Genomic DNA, 18,345 nt, shown 5'->3' on the forward strand with positions numbered 1-18,345 from the left:
AATCATTAACTGTTTGATAATAAATTGTTAATAACGTGCTGGTAGTAAAAAAATTTTCGATGTACCAAGAAATTTGTATTTTAATATATTTAAATTCGTAATTAATCAAGTATCTCTTTTATTAGTTTCGTATATAAATATTTTACGTTTTACGTTTTTCCCAAAGTACCTGCTGCTATTAATAGATTAATTTGTAAACGTTACCGGGTGCGTTCAATTTTTTTTGTTTTTTTTTATTGTTTCTGTCGCTTGTAATTCAAAAATAAAATGCTGCCTCGGGATTGTTAAAAATTTGCTCCAAATTGACTGAACAATCCATAACAGAAAGCGCGGATAACCTGAAGCGGCACGGGGTTTACGAATTCGACTGTTTATAATGCACTGCCCATTCGCGTCGTTACGCTTCCGGTCCAGCGCGAAGCGGATTTGCCGGCGGGTTGGTGCACTGTGCACCGATAGTAATTGCGCCAAACAAAGCCTTTGATGTCTTTCCTGACGCTGGATTTTAAAGGCTGTCTCGAAGTGCGCGCATTCCGCTAGCAGACCGCAGCAGAGTGCAATGGTCAGAGGTAGAATGGAGCATTCTGGATTTGCTTTGAGCGCGGGCACACACTCGAGCTGTTTGGTGCCCAGTCGTAATAACTAATATGCGAGTATGTTGCCGCTGACACCAACTAAATGCGAAATATACGATTTGCGGTAATTCCCACCCAATACGAGCTGACTTAACCACCGCTGACACATTAAATTACTTCGCTGATGGCCGTTATGCTTACGTTGCGTTAAGCTGATTTTAAATGAAAGGCTTACACGGCATTGCATCACGTATTTCTTAGGCGGTTCTAAATATTTTGTACTTTATCCTATGCTATTTCGTTATTTATGCCTTTAAAAAGTATTAGTTCAATTGTAATTATCATACACTATTGCAATTGCAAAATTTGTAATTTATATGCAGCTATAATTGCGTATTACAAAAACCCATTACAAAATAGCTTGATAAAATACTTATAATTCAATCGAAAACCGATTATAAAATATGACTTATTTATCTCGTTATCAATTATTGGGCACGTATATTCTAAAGCCTTTTATTTTTCAATGATAAAGATACGTTATTGATAAATTTTAGTCGATAAAAACTTTAAAAACAATTTCCGATAATGTTAACTTATTTTAAAAAATAGGCATTGCTACTTTTAATTTATTTATACATATACATGTATAAAAAATTCTTTAATAATAATTCGATGCATTTATACATCGTCAAAGTAAAAATAACATTACGTGTAACAAGCTTGCCCATTAAATTTTTATTTGTGACAAACGGGGACACATTGGGAAGTAACTTCAAATATTTGTACGAAAAGGCGTGCAAGCTTTCTCCTACAAATCCCTATTTTCCCGACGCTTGAATCTTCCGTATTTGCGATCGCGGATGTTTCTTCTTACGGAGCGTAAGGTAAATTTGACGATTTCATTAACTGATACTTGTGATTTCATTGTACGCATTGTCTGAGTAAGTTAAGTCAGTTGTCCGGAAGTCGGATCTACCTCTCTTATCTCTGGGACATTAATCACACGTCTTCACGACCTGAGCCGGTCTCTCAAATAGGTGGCTACTTGTCAACATGTCAGCAGCTCAAAGATATAAACGATCACTCCTTGGGTATGATGAATGACATCCCCATACGAACGAATGAATCGACAGATAACAGTAATGTTACGGTTCTATTAACTCCCGAGAAACTGCATCTTAGAAAAGATGTCCTATTAATAAACGTTCAACTAACGTATACGTCATTTGCGGAAATTTTATTATTATACTCCTTTTTTTTTTTTTTTTTAACGCCTATAACTGTTTTATTACGCGTCGTATAACTGCAACGCGCAATATTAAAGCAACAAAGATAAATACAACGTATATATTTTTCTGTTATAAATTTATATTTTTGTCCCTAAGCGAAAGAAAATTCTAAGAGTAAGCGAGGTCTAAAAGAATTTTTGAATTACCTACTTATTCAAGAGAGAAAATAGCGCATTCCGTCGCACGATTTTGAATAATATAACTTTATTAGGAGGTCAGGCATGTCGGCGGAGTACTGAAAATGTTCATGCAGGCATTTCAAATGGTCTCAATTATGCTAGACACGTTTCAGTCTTTAGGAGGAGTCCTTACCCGACGGTGTGACAGTAGTTTCTCTCATCGCGCATGAATAGAGAACGACCGTGAAAGCGCCATTGAAATTACAGAAAGGTAACTTCCAACTCAAATAGTTAAAGGCTTTAACGAGTTACAATTAGCAGGGGGACTGCGCTGTTTGTCCTATAATGGAATTTGCTAATGATAATTCAATATCGCGCTAGCTCCTTTCCGCGTATTAACGGACGAAGAGGTCGCGTTGAATCCCGGCGCGCTTGCAAGCTTAAAACATTTTGTTCTCAGGATCCCAGAGGAAATAACGTATCTGAGATTAGTTAGAAAAGAAACGTGAATCCAGAGAGGTAAATTTTCACAAGTAATTTTTATCTCTGACAAGTAGAAACAAATTTCTCATTTTTCCTATGTTTCTTTCTTCTTTCTTTTACTGCATATATTAATATTATTGATATTCAAAAAAGAGGAATTAACATTTCTCAGTGGAAAATTAATTATAATTGTATTCAAACTTTTAAACATTCTACGTTTTGTATAAATCTATAAAAGCATTTATTTAATATTTCACAATTTATGTAAAATTAAACAAAAATTCTTTCAATATTAACTGTAAAATTAAAATGTTGCCTGCTTTCTTTTTTTCTTTTCTTTTTAAAGATAATTGCCTACGCGATAGTAAATAAGTTAAGCGATAAGCAGAGATACGTATATTCGAGTCGTACAATTTCATTTGGTAGTATGAATCGTGTGTCTTTCTTACTCCTACATTTAGTGTCTCATTACATTGTAAGAGACGACATTCATTCTCTCCCTGAAATACTTGTAACATTTCCTTACTCTCCGTGAAAATTACGCATTCGAAAACATTTTCCTACTAAATTTAACCTTAAAATCACCGTCGTGAGAGGTCAATAAATGCCCGTTCGATCACTTTGGAAATCAGAAGACGACTTCGTTCCGTTATCTTACCCTCGTAATCCCCAAGGCTATGTCGTATACAAGCTCTTAATTGCAATCAAACCGTTTAGAAGCGTATAGAACATTAGAAACATCCAAAGCCAATGGTTTAAATAGAAGCGTAAATTCTGTCCGATTTTTGATTCATATTTTTAATGATAATTTTATAATTAATACTTCATTAGTCTACAAATATTAAAAGAAAATGCGTACAAAAAAAAAAAATAAAGTTCAATAATTAGAACCGATAAAATGCTGCTGGGACTGTAATTCATTTACCCTCATAAACAGAGTCGTAAGTAATATCGCGACCGTAACACTTTCAGAATCTATTTCGTTCCTCGTATTAAATATCTCTTTCAATGTGCGGATGACAGAGTGTAAACGCGTAATATCGCCGAAGTGTGTAATACGTTTCCGGGTGACCCCATAGATTTTCCAGCGTCCGCGATCGTAGGGAACACGGTAAACGTAGGGAACATATTAAGACGCGTCGGTCGACGTGGTGGAACGAGGACAAGAATCTTCGGTGGCTCGGAGCTCAAAGCTCTCTTGGCATGGGAGGTGAGGTAGGTGGAACTGAACGGCTCTACTGGGCCCGATGTACCTACGGGTCCGCCTGCCCTGACCGTGTACCTCCGCAAGGCAAGGTAGTCGAGGAAGTTGAAGGTGGGCGTTAGGCGTTAAGATGATATATGTTATTCGCTTAATTAAGCGCTTGTCCGCGCAGAACGTCCGAGCTTACACAGGAAGAGCAAACTTGCGCCCGAGCGACGCGAGGAGGTGGGATCGAGTTGTGGAAGCGTGCACGGTAGCTTGTGAGGGCCGAACAGAAGGAACACGAAGTAGAGCCTGCTTTTTTTTCTATCGTACGCAACGTATTAAGGGAACATGACGGGTCTATATTCGTGAATAGTAACACGCGCTCTTTCAGAAATTTTTAAGCGGTAAATTTAATAAGCATGAAAGAAACTCTGACGTCTGTTACATCTCCATTTTATTGTGCCGATATTGTAAAAGTAATTATGCATTTTTTATTCACACTTGCAAAATTCTCTCTGTCATTAAATTAAACGTTTATGTATTAAATTTTTTAATAGCGTTATCAACCAGTGGACGTGCGAGAACGTTAAAGAATGAGAGCGACATACAAGTGCATCGAGTGAATGCACAATGTAAATTGTAACGGTTCTTGGGGGAGGCGTTTAAATAAGATTTCTGTGTATTATGACATAGTCAGTTCGTAAAGGGGAATGCGAAATGAGAACGAGTATTATGGTAGCAAACCGTACACGCTGCTCTCATATAAGAAGATAGTGAGGAGACGTAAGTTCCCGAGATTACCGTACAGTAATATTCTTCTGTAAGAAGGCCGAAGAGGATGGAAGATAAGATGAGCGTAATGTAATATATTCCTTTTGTTTAATTAAGCGTGTAATCGTCGTAAAATCATCTCGATAATAAAATTCGTGCTAACACTGTATTACGTCTTATTTCATATACCTTAACAATATTAAATTCCCCCAATTTATTATTTCTTAAAAAATGATTTGACGAAGAAAAAGATGAGGAATAATGTAAAAAAAAAAAAAAAAAAAAAAAAAAAATGAGTTACTGAAGTAGTTAGCTTTGTAAAACGAGGTAACGAAGTTTGCGTCGAAGTCAGGTTCAATGACCATCGAATTTGATAGCCTTTTTCTGCAACGGGAGTTAAAGACTGGGCAGATCGATATATACGTGCGGCTCAATTAAGAGCTTACGTAACTAATAGCGATCGCGTACTTATTGGATAGATCTTTTTTCTTTTTCCACTAAACTCGCGTAAACCGATTTCGTCCGACATATCCGTTCGAGGTAAGACGGAGTAAATGAGAAAACGTAGCAGAGATAGCAAAGTAATCTTCACCGCCTGCGATGAGAAAATAGCGCGCCTTAATGGTTGTCTCTTTTGGGACAACAGTATTATGGTGCCATGTTTTGATGATATCGAAAAAAGCACGGATACTACAAAATGTTATTTCCCGGATATACAAAGTTAAATTGGTTTTAAATGTTGTAAGTGAATTTTCTTGAAACAATAAAGAGAAATGATGGAACTATATCGTTACGAGTGTTTACTTAGTCTTCTATCTTAAAAAAGTCGCATTAGATCGAACTGAATTCATTGTCGTTTTTCCGCGGTACTAATTGGTATCCCTCCCTTAGTTTCATTTCGTGTCGTGTGTATAGCAATTTATTTTTTATTATTAAAAAAATTTTAATTACGATTATTTATTCGCGTGTAATATTTTTCTCCAACACCATAGCGTATAATGAAATAAAAAATCATGTGACTCACCAAGAAGAGATGCGCAGCAGCGGAGTTTTTCAGTAAATCTGAAACAAACAAATATAAAAATTACATTATAGAGAGATCAAAATGTTTGATGTATATAGAAAAAAAAATTACGCGTCTCTAATAAGTTTTTCAATTAAACCATTAAAACCAAAGTTCTACTGTACGAATAAAATATCTAAGATATTAAATTAAATTTCTTTTATAATTGAACATTTAATTTCTTTACTAAGTATAAAACTTTTTTGATATTAAAACGATTTTGCAAAACCATCGAAGTTTTGACAAATAAAAAAAATGAAGCTCACCTCAAGGTTGCCCCGCTGAAGCCTGATGTCTGTCCAAGACCTGCTCCTCCTCTCAGCACTCAGATCTCATCTCCACAAGTAACACATATTGACGACATTCCCGGTTTTAAAATTCCTGTAACAAATTTCGGTCACACGTTTATTCGAATAATCGACGATACCAGAAAATTTTAAATTTCAGATATTAGTTAAATGTCTAATAATTACAATTATTAATTAATTATTTTATAACGACATAATATAAAAGTAAATTATTTCTTTCAGTTTTCAGTATTTCTCACAGTTTTCATTAAAAAGAAAAAGAAAAAAAAAAAAAAAAGAAAATAAGTGATAGCATTAAAAATTAATTAAAATCAAATCAAATCAAATTATGGTCTAGAAAACGTTACATCGTTTTATCATGCTTTTATCGATAGCTTGTTCGAAGGCAAAATTTTGGTTAGGGATATGTCGCGATTTATGTCTCTCCCTTAATTAAGCCCTCGTCTGCCCTTAATGTGGGAGATTAAAGCTGCAGCAAACTTCAGCGATGCTGCAGCGGGCTTCCTGTCTAGCACGAAAACTTGAATCCGTAGCAGACTATTCTCGGTTACACACGCCCGTTTGCTCGGCCAAACACTTCGGTACCTACCTATTAAGGAAGGAACACGGGCGGACGTGCGACGAGACGACAATGTGAAATGAGATCGAGCTCCGTTAAGGACGTCAGCTTATGCACAACGTGAGACGGAATGTCGCAATCTAAGGCGAGTTAATGAAGAAATACGCGTTTCGCGGTAGGGGCTCTCATTACAGATTGCATTAGGATTACCTGTCAAACATTATTATCGAACTACGGAATTCTCACGAGAACTGTTGGAATCACGTGTACAAGCTTTAGAAATCCGAATAGGCATAACGACATCGCGGTATTACAACGCGCTGCGGAGACGTCTTGTGGCGCAAACTATTCGTCAGATAAATTTACATACGCCTCTCGTGCGTGTATTCGCGTAACATTCGATAAATTCGTATGTCGTTTACCAAGATACTTGGTGTCATCTTAAAGTAGAATAAAATGGCTCGCGTTTTAATACAAAGTTTTCTTTTCTTTTTTTTTTTTTTTCTAAATAATAAGTAGCAAAGATCGTCAATTCCAAAATCTAATCAAATTTTCCTCGTTACAACTTTGTAATTTAAGTTAAGTTAATTTTATATTTATTATCAAATTGTGCACATGACTGAAGTTTTCTACTAAACGTTGAAAATCGCGTGTTAAGCTTATTTCTAATATATTTCCTTTACACGAATATGAAAGGTAATTTACTTTCCGCAGCAATACTTTCCGAACATACATACTTTATAGTCTATGAAGTCCAGGCAAGTTTGTGTCAATAGTGTCTCTGATTGCCTCTTTGACGAGAATCATATTAAGGCTCAATGGACATTGCGATGTGTGCAAGTTGTCCGATTAATTAAGCGCTCATTAAGACTCGCGGAGAAACTTTGTGCAATCTACGTATGACAGAGTCGTTTCTAGACGGGAGAATTTCCAAGCATTTCAGTTGAACTGAACGCGCAGACATTCGCGGAACGATTGTTTGCTTTCGAAAGTGCCCTGACAGTTATTTGCGTGAACGGATATCTTTTGAATCTCCGCGTTTATCGCTAGCAATAAATCAATAGCTCTCTGTTTATATGACTGTAGATACATAGCGTGCCTAAAATAACTTGAAAGATTAAAGAGAATGTACCGTACTATATTTTTCTTGTAATTTTTAATAATTTTTACTATAAATATATATATTTTTTTTATATCTTGAATACGTATTTACCGTAAAGAATTACATCAAAAAGTGTTTTTTGAAACAGAGTTCAGGTGCAACGACGCATTCGCAATTCCGCATGCAGTAATAACGGTTTGGAAGATTGTAGTGCTTGTATTATCAACGGAGGAACATTTCAATGGGGTACCATTTACTATATACTGTACTTGACTACACGTTTCCAGAAATTAAAACGTTCCTCGGAGAGACAAATTTCGAGAACAAGGAAAGTAAATATTGCGTGTGCTACGCTGCATTGCGATTTCATCTCAGAAAGTTTCACGATTGCGAAAATAGAACAAGATCATTGAATTTGTTTGAAAGAAATGTATATCTCGCGAATAGCTAATCTAGCTCATTTATTCATTATATATATATATATTTTTTTTTCACATAAGTGGTCATGTGCATTTATTGTATATTTATTTATAAATTGAAGTATTTCTTTCTTCCAAGCAAAAATGAAATAATAACGACAACCCACTTTAGAGATTGATAATATCATCTATCTCATCTTATTGATCAATAAGAAACAATGCTCGCATTTAATGCGAACACAGTAACTAATCAGTCAAGTGCAAATATCGACCACGCTAAGCCAATCGCGTTAATTCAATGCATCAAATTAGATCAACCCCACATCGCAGAAATGCCCTGCCGCGTTGGATTACGACGAAAATATAGCCGCATATAGGGCACCTATATCAATTGCATCTTGAAATCGCGCGGCATTCGCAAATTGGATGGGACGGGACAGGCATAGGGAGAGAGATTGCTCCAATGTGTCCTTTGAAATCCGCGGTCGGTTAAGCCATCGGTGAATAGAAGTTAATCATAGGACCATGGTGCGCATTCGTTTTCTCCCGGAAATGCGCACCGAGGCGCAACACGCGGATTACACCGGACAGAAGAACGACCGAGAAAGGGAGAAGAGAGAACGAGAGAGAAAGGGAGTCATCCCTACGACAGGCGGACGACCCTTAAAAAAGGTGATGCGGATTTATTCTGATGGAAGGGAGAGTCGGACGCATACCGAAGAGCGGAGAGAAGAGTCGAGAGACAGCCTCGCCCGAGCAGCTTTTGTAAATGACGAGTGTGTTGTCGCTCGTGGCGGAAAGCTATGAGGCACTCGAGTACGGAAGGGTGGCACACGCGGGGCTTAGCCGGAAAAAAGATTCGTCCGCGCTGAAACCCTTTCTCTTAATCCTCGCAAATTTAGTCGGGAGATTCCAGCGTATACGAGCGTGACGTTGTTTCGCGCGTTATTAATGACGGATGTATGCGGCTGCATCGAACGAAATTTGGTTAGTCACACGGTACACGACAAAGGAAATTTATTATTTATAAACGGATTCGTACGTCTATACTAAAAAAAAGAGAACAAAAAAAAAACAAAAAAAAACATGACATTTAAAAGCAAAATAACTTTGTGTTTATTACAAGAAAACAGTAATTTAATATCGACCTAATCGATGAATATTAAAAAATTTATCAGTCAGCAACAATGTTCTGCAAATGGAGCTTGAAAAGATTAGCGTACACAATAGCGATTTATTTTGCAAGCTACGTTAAATAATTTGCAAAGTGTAATGCAAATTTTGCATGCAATTTTGTAAAAGTGCAAATTTGCTATATACAACAGTTTGAAGGCAATTGCGAAGTTATTGTCCCGTCGACGATCGTTTGATTAAAATAAATAACTACGGCTTCCCGTCAAAAGGAAATATTTATCAGATATGCTGCGAAATTGGCCGCGCCGCGTGAATACCCATAGCACGCTATAACATCATAAAGTATTCAGCAGCGACTCGTACGATTTTCGCATTTGGCCAGTCGCTTCGTTCGCTATCAATTTGTAATCAAAGCGTTACTATTAAAAGATCGTCGAGCAAAATACGTCGCAAAAATACAAAACGCGTCCCTCGCACCCTTTCGGCGCATATATCTAACAAACAGCTGCTCCCATTTTTTTCGAGATTTTTCAAATGCGGCAATAAAATATGTGTGACACGTGACACGAAACTCGATGCCAAACGTGCCGCCGCTTCGACCACCCTGGCCGAAAGATTTATGAAACGTGAAGAGAGAGAAATAGTAAGGCCAGCCCTCTATCGTACTCGCCTTTTCTGGGCTTGATGTCAAAACACGTAGCGGACGCGCTTCCTACCGCCTCGAATTTGCCACGATATGTATGTTTAGCCGTTTCTTAATTATGCCGAGGGTATTTTACGAGAAACGGAAGCCGCGCGTTGTCGGCAACTCCGAGAAACAACGACGTTAATGATCGTTCTACAAATTAATTCGAATTATTTTGATGAGCAATTTACCTTAGTTAAATAACTGTCATTTCGGATGTCAGTTACGTAAAATAATGCCGAGATTATCGAGTAATTGCAGTGTGGCGTTACGTTTGACAGACAGGCACTATAACACTTGGTTTCTATCGTTTAAGTGATCGAGTAAACCGTGTAATTTGGACCGTTGGTCGGCACACTGCCGAAATATCTCGCGAAGATTCCTAGGATTGATATATGTGTGGGCGAAGCTGGTACCCTTTCATTTCGTGCCCGCGGAGACTCGAGATTTAAGAAACAACACCAAGAAATTAAAGAGCTTTGCCCTTTAAACAACGCAATCATGCCATTACGGAAAATACTATCTTTCGATTACGTAATTATATATGTAGCGGCGATAATTTAAACAATGTGGCATAGACTATTTCGTGTGGGTAGATACGATGAGTTAGATCTTAGCTAAGAATTGTTATTTTAGCGAACTCACTCGATAACCATACAATCGGGATCTTTCTTTTTATTTTCGACCACGTCTGTCGTAACACTCGATAATTTTCATGTCATTTTAATACGCTAAATTTCCCAATATTTAATTCGCCCGTAAAATCACGGTACAATGATCATATAGAACTTTCTCCGACCGAAATGACATTTGGGCTTCAGTGAAAACGGGAAGGCATCTATCTTTTCGGGTCTTTAGAGGTATATGAGCGTGCCGAGGCTCGTAAACGGAGCCACAAAAGAGCAAACTGTTCGGTTGCTGCGATGATCTTAAGTGTCCCCGAAAAGTATCCCAGAATCGTTTCGAAATAGGACCTCCGCGATGTGGGATTGCCCGCGCGCTGCAGGTATACAGGTTAAGAACGTCATTTGAACCGTGCCATTGTCAATTTTATGCCGACAATAGCGACAGCTGAAGGATCGAGCCAAACATTGAGACATATCCCTTGTTGCTCCTGTCACCGTTGGCCCTCCCCCCCTCCCTCCCCCATTTTGTCTGCCTATCGTTTCATCCCCGTGGCTTGGACATTATTACAAAAATATTGGAAGCTCGTCGAACGAAAATGCATCCCTTACCAGTATTGTCGCGACGAATAGAGTCGCGTAACAGAAGAAAGTTTCTGCGATTCTTACTACGGCTAAACGAAGATATGTGAAATCGGATTCAGTGGTCAGACCTTTCCTAAGAACTTCCTCACATAATTTAGATGCTAGGGCTTCCTGAAAAAATATTTGGAACACCTGCACCGTTACATCATCCCCATGACTGATCTATTGCTCGGCAGCTGATCTTACGATCACGATAAACAACGGGATATGTGATCTGTTTATGTTGAGAAGTGTGAGCTATATTATCTCGAGACAAAATGTAATTTTATATTTATACCAACTATACTAACTGTGCTATATTCGTCGCACCGATGTTCCTTTTTCGGATCTGTAAATTATCACAGCTAATCTCATAATCGATTGACCTATATGATTTCGTTATTGTACCTACAGTTGTTTTCGATTTAGATTTAAACAATATTTGTCGCGAATAAATCAAGACAGATATGAAATGATATGTGGACATGACACTATCGTAAGAGAGAACCCGTGTAATTTCGAATTACATGGCGCTCACGTATTTTAGAAAATATTTGCTACATCAACAGTTGTGTGCGATCTCCCTCACGGCAGGGAGAACCCACTCAGTGAATTATGTCCGCATGTTCGCATAAAGCGTCATTAGACGGAATACTTCACAGACATGCATTCGCGACTAACCGACATAAATTTGAGCATGTACGTGTCTCGCTTTTCCGGCATCGCGAAGCTCTTCTATTTGAACGACGTTGCTGGAATATCGACGATTATGTTCCGCGATAGCAATACATCTTTCTTACGTTACTCAATAAAGACATTTCTGTTCTATTTCAAACTGCGATTTGCAAGCAAGACATTTAAGTCAGAATCTATTATCTTCATGATATAACACGTAAACTTCTTCTTCTGCAAAGATATTTTTAAGTTTAGTGTAATATTTTATTTTATTATTATTTTTTTTTTTTAGACTATAATTTTTTATTTTTCTCTTATTTACATTTAAAAAATTGTTTTGCTTTAATAAGTACTCGAGTTTTTTATCGATTTGTTCAATATAATAAAGTATTATAAGAATGTCATATCGATTCCAACTTGAATGTCTTTACACGGCAAAAGAAAGAAAAATTTACGAGAGGCAAACGGGCTTCACCACGGGAAATTTCATATAACTTTGAGCCGGCGGATATTCACGTTGTCTGAAAAATGTTTGGCACACCTGCGGCGTTACGTGATTCCCTGTGGCGACACGACTCCGATTTCGTGAGCATCGCGGTGATCGTAAGCGAATGCATGCGTGAGCGCGGAGTAGTCTTTCTTACGGAACACTTGCGTGGACGAAATCGTCATTAGCGCGACCGACGGCGATTCATTCCCGCGACAGAGTCTCATAAAGTCGATGAGGAATCGGCGGTATCCTCTCGCGATGAGGTCGTTGAGCGCAGTGACGCGGCGGATTCTTTTCTTCTTTAATGCGACTTTAAATTCTGTTAAATTTATCAACACTACATCGCCAACGATCTTTCAGAACGTAAGTGAGTTGTTAAAATCTTGCGAGGGTTCAAAGAACCACGGTAAGACCTTCGGAAATATTTTACAAATGTTAGCAATTGAAAGATGGAATTAATTAATATCGCGCGAATTGCACACTAATTCATGTAATTATTATCGTGATATAGAATTTATAATAAAATCCCTTTGTTAATATGTTCTCTTGCAGTAATCAAAATGTTTTGGTTAATCTCGCCAATACGTTTTCAATATACTTCGGTATACATTTCTATTATATGATATATCACAATGTTTGATATATGTCTACATATGTATATTTATTTTCGACATTTCAAAATTAAAAAATTAAAACAAAATTAAAGCATATTGCAAATTTGTTATTAAAAATGTAATTTGTTATAGGAAAATTATGTTGTATGAAGTATAAAAGGTACCAGTCAATGTAATATTAATCATTGAAAAGCAATATAAGCTTTATTTACATTTCTGTCAAAAACGTTTATAGAAAAATTTAAAAAATCGTACTGCAGGAAAATTTTCCATGAGAACTGATGTGTAATTAGAATTAAAATATTAATTTAATGGGATTTCTGCAGTCACGCATTTTGTTCAGTTGGATTTTTCAACGAACTCGTAAACGATAAATATTGTATAAGGGTATTTCACGCGCGGATAACAATCGTGGCGATTATAGTTTCATTATTTATGTTTGCTAGATAAAGTGCAAACGGAAGGATGTCGTATCGACGCTACGTGATGGAGAACACTGCATTTTTAACCGATCGTGCGGTATCCTCTGTATCCTTCCGTCGTACGCGACGGAAACTTGAACGAACGTGTGAATAAAATGTAGGTCGTATAAATGATCAAAAACATAGCCAAAGTCGCGCCCGTATTTCTTATAAATTTGTTACACAAGTAAACGTTAAGTAACAGATTTATAAAACGTCAAACTTATTTTAAAAATAAAAATATTGCTATTATCTTGATGCACAATATGATATTTGTATTTATCTTAAATAAAAATTATTAATTTGACATAATTTTCATAAATCTGTTATCTTAATAAAAAATTAAAAAATATTTAACTCACCGAGACTGATGTGCAGCTGCAGAATTATGAACTACGTTGATCTGTAAAATATAAACAAATTGTTAAAACGTCTAAATAATTTAAACAAAATAATTACGCATGTTAAAATAAAAAGATTCGTAAATATAATTTTTTTTTAATCCGCGATATAATAATTTCCGTCTTAAATTTCATGTGTTAATATTGAATATAAATTATCTCGTGTGGAAGACGGATCAAATTTTCTCCTACGCAAAAGACTTACGAAAAACACAGATACTAAGTACTATCGAATTAATTATTTAATTTAATTAAAATTAAAGTCTTTCGCGTGACATACACGGATGTAGTGCGGCTTTAAGTTGAGCTTAAGTTCGAATTCGCCACTGCGATGCATAGCAATCTGTATTTTCAACGAAACTGAGCGATAAACTGAATTGCAATTTCATACATACATTATCAGGAATGGTAGGAATCGTCGACGGTGAGCGTCACGCGCGACGTATGTCGATCGTCACCGAAATACACGGAAATTCTCCCGTTGCTTCCTCAACGCCTACGAATGGTTCGTGAATTCCAACAGAGGAGCCGACGCCGGCATTTGCGAATTATATATCGAACGCTGATTGATCGGCGATACCTATAAATCCAATCATGCCGAAGTTTGTATTAGGATAACAATTAAACATAATTTCATATTTTAATATATAGTAAATTACAATGAATGGAAACGTCTACTAAGATAACAATTTTACATGATAAAATATAAATTATTAATGTAATATATTTGTAAACTTCTATATTTTATAGTTTTCAAAATTTACGTATAAACCTAAAACATAGTTGACGACGTTGATAAAATTAAATATTTTAATAAGTTTGTAATTCAGTTTTATTCTTTGAGTCATTTTCTTCATAATCGATTTTATTAATCATTAATATTGTTAATCTTTAATTTTAATCGTAGACTGATTAGTATAATACCTTCGTGACATTAAAAGTTCTGTGTTAAACGTGAGGTTGCATGCTTCATTGTTGACTTGCTTTCCCAGATGGCGATCACACCTGATCGAGCGTATCAATTTTACAGCGAGTCATGACTTTGCTGAAGAACTCCGGGTGGTACTCGATTGTAACGCAAGAATCGATTACCTGAAAGGACAAGGGAAAAAATGAAAAATGATGGTTTCGACGGTCGAATTTTGTCTTCTTACGCACGTTTGGATTTTCGGCTTTAAAGACCGTTAAACACATCGACAAGGGAAAAAAGGAAGTTGCATCAATGATTCAATATTTACGCACAATGCCGACGAAATTGGTTTTAAGGGTCCCACCCGCGTCAATAGCTTTGTTGTAAAAAAGCCGCGAACATTTTCTCGCGCATATTTCTCGAAACACCCTCGCACATAAAAACCATTTAAAATTGCATCATATAGAATTTATTGAATACGAGTCTAACAGTGCAATTTCACGCTTTTTCTTTCTTAATCTAAACCAATCACGCGCAACAAACGATTTTTGGTGACGAGAAGATTGAATCTTTATTGATTATCCATTTTGCAAAAATACTTTCGATTAAGATATAAATTTATTTTTTTTTAACCAAATTCATGACGTATATACGCTATTAATTTTTTCTCAATATATTTAATATGTTAATTACTTTATATATCCGCTTACACGAATAAATAGTGTGCAATTAGTAGAATTTAATAATCACAAAATTAAAATCTATAATTTAATAAATTTTAATTAAATTTAATTATTAAATAAATGCATTTATATGTTTAATTATACGTTAATTAATTTGAGTAATTATAAACTCTAGATTTCATAATTATAATTTACTCTTCTCTTCAGAAATACGCTTTAGCGTATTTTTATCATATTAATATTACTAATTACGATAAAATACTTCTCCTCGTCATGCATCGAGAGAGCGTACACGGTTAATTGCCAGCATTTTGATAAAACTTAACGGTGACATATAAATAATTTATTTATTTAAATCATAGCAATGCGTCATAACGTCAGTGTACCTTTTTGCATATCCGCGTAGATATTCCGTATGCCAACGTGAAATATTATTGCTCAGCAGACGAGCATTTTTATGTGTTTAGCGTCTAAATTTTATCGGTGGCTCATGGGCTGTGTTGGAGACTCGTAAAGCAACATTTGGCAATCTCGTTGTCCATCATGTTCCTCAAGAATGCATCTGTGTCGTAAACCGAAATACGACTGAGTGACATCGTGACTCCAGTGAAAGATACGCGACGTAAATCTCGCCGCATGTATTACTCTTCGAAGAGCAGCTGATTTCACGAATTGTCGAAGATCTGGTTGCATCGCTGACTGACTGATTCATCGAGATCCATCCGCTTTATTTGTCACGTCGACGTTGCGTACATTTGATTTTAATGTCGTACTTTTCTTCATTTAATGCAATCATTGAATCTGGAAAATATACATACATATTAGTAGAAAATAATGTATCTAATAATTTGTATATTTGTTTAAAACTAAATAATTTTTCTTCAGCAAAATAAATAGCTATTTTCGTAAAGAAAAAAAAGACTGCAACAAAATATACTTACTTAATTCAAAACAATTTTTCCTCAGTGTATCAAATACCAATGTTACTTCTTTGATAGATCTAAAACAGAAGAATATTTTCTTTGTTACATATCTATTTTCTAACAAGATTGAGAACATAATACAGTCGATGGACTTTATTCAACCGCATACATTTTAGCTGAAAGTATCTTGATGTGATAATATAAACAGCTTGGGGTCGAACGCGGTTAGTGAATAAGACGCTGGGACGAATACATTTCTCCGCGACGCGACAAGATATTTATGGGAGAGTGGGATTGAGATTCGTAAAATACATATAATACATATTTTTACATATAATACAAATACATATAATCAGCTGACTAGTCGTAAGTGTCTTGGTAACGTTCGTCAAACTCCCTTCCGCCTCCTCTTTACTCCACGGTGGTAGCCGAATGTTACGTTGCTTGCAACGGGAAAATTCGGGCGATGATCGTCGTCCTCGCACTCCCCATATGATTCCGCGTCGTGTCGGTCGATTGCGAAAATCCATAGTAACGTCCGAAGCGAGTTACGTCCTTCTTTCGGTCAGGACGACGTGTCGTACACCGAATGATTCTCGCGAATGTCGAGAGATTTCGTGTAATAGACTCGAATTAAAACTAACCTGGCAATAATTCTGTTGAATATCGGTCATACGAAAATCAGCTGCTTCCGTCCGTTCGTCTAGCCATCACGAGCATATGACGAGAAGTCGTCCTCGCCTTTCGTTCGTCCCTTCGACCAGCCATTATTTGTGTACGTCGAGAAGTCGTCTCCGCGTACCCTGCGTCGATCCGTTCATCCGTCCATGTAATCTCTACTCGCGTACGACGAGAAGTAAGCTTGGTGTACCTCGCGTTCGCTCGTCCGGACAGGCAGTGCGTACGACGAGAAGTCGTCGTCGCGTACTCTGCGTCGATCCGTTCATGTGTTCGTCCGTGTGACCTTTGCTCGCGTACGAGGAGAAGTAAGCTTGGCGTACCTCGTGTTCGCTCGTCCGGACAGGCAGTGCGTACGACGAGAAGTCGTCGTCGTCGCGTACTCTGCGTCGATCCGTCCGTCTGTTGGTCCGTGTAACCTTTGCTCGCGTACGAGGAGAAGTCGTCTTTGTGTACCTCGCATTTGTTCGACCATTACTCGCGAACGACGAGACGTCTCCGTTGACTTCGTGTTCGCTGGTCCGGATGGCCAGCGCGTACGACGAGCACTCCTCTTCGGGTACCCTGCGTCGATCAGTCTGTTCGCCCGTGCAACCTATGCTCGCGTACGACGAGTGTCGTCTTCGCGTACCCTGCGTGCGCGACACCAGATGCGCAGTGGCGTAGGAGTAGAGCACCGAAAAATGGCAGAGTTGAGTCGTCGCGGAATTGCCGGTATCGAATCGCGAGTTTTACTTTGACTGAAAAAGACTTCCGTGAACACAATGAGGTGCCGAATCTGTTGCTGTGCGGATTGAGAACGCGGCGAGAAGCGAGATTCGCGCGGGACATTGGTCGCTAGTCGACGCAAAGGATAGACAGCGCGTACGACGAGCACTCCTCTTCGCGTACCCTGCGTCGATCAGTCTGTTCGTTCGAGCAACCTTTGCTCGCGTGCGACTACAGTCGTCTTCGCGTACTCTGCGTGCGCGACACCAAATGCGAAGTGGCATCGGAGTGAAGCACCGAAAAATGGGAGATTTGAGTCGTCGCGGAATTGCCGGTATTGAATCGCGAGTTTTACTTTGACCGAAAAAGACTTCCGTGAACACAATGAGGTGCCGAATCTGTTGCTGTGCGGATTGAGAACCAGACGAGAAGCGAGAATTCTTGCGGGACATTGGTCGCTAGTCGACGCAAAGGAAATCGTTCGCGGCCACTTCCAACGTCACCGAGGAGATCGAGAATTGAGGTTCGCGGGAGCAGATCTCGGCCAGGTAATGAATATTCGACACTTGAATCTACTGAAAGATACACCGAAAGACATCGCGTTTGCTGCGGAGTCGTGTGTGTTTTAACACATACCACGACAAGGTCACGTACATTTACCGCCGTCGCCGAAGCAAATGCCGTATCTGCTTTTCAGTATATGTTTTTTGTACGAGTCTTAAACACGTATTTTTAATGCCGTGCAAGAAATCTATCGGCTTGTTAAATAATGTGCAAACTTTCATCATGTGAGCACGGTTAATTGTATATTTGCAAAATTTATTTAACGCATTAATAGCTAGCATGTGTATATTAA

General features: G+C 37.7%; 1 long non-coding RNA gene across 1 annotated transcript; it reads right to left on the reverse strand.

Moving 5' to 3' along the window:
* Positions 1-4,735: 4,735 nt before the first annotated feature.
* Positions 4,736-17,659, reverse strand: LOC139109527 (uncharacterized). Its single transcript, XR_011546844.1, has 8 exons — positions 16,748-17,659; positions 16,122-16,180; positions 15,567-15,981; positions 14,512-14,679; positions 13,983-14,167; positions 13,549-13,589; positions 5,759-5,873; positions 4,736-5,491 (listed from the first exon to the last, which is right to left on the reverse strand). It is a non-coding gene; the product is annotated as an uncharacterized lncRNA (long non-coding RNA).
* Between the last annotated feature and the right edge of the window lie 686 nt (positions 17,660-18,345).

Source organism: Cardiocondyla obscurior, linkage group LG18 (genome assembly GCF_019399895.1).
Source record: "Cardiocondyla obscurior isolate alpha-2009 linkage group LG18, Cobs3.1, whole genome shotgun sequence".
Classification (NCBI taxonomy): Eukaryota; Metazoa; Arthropoda; class Insecta; order Hymenoptera; family Formicidae; genus Cardiocondyla; species Cardiocondyla obscurior.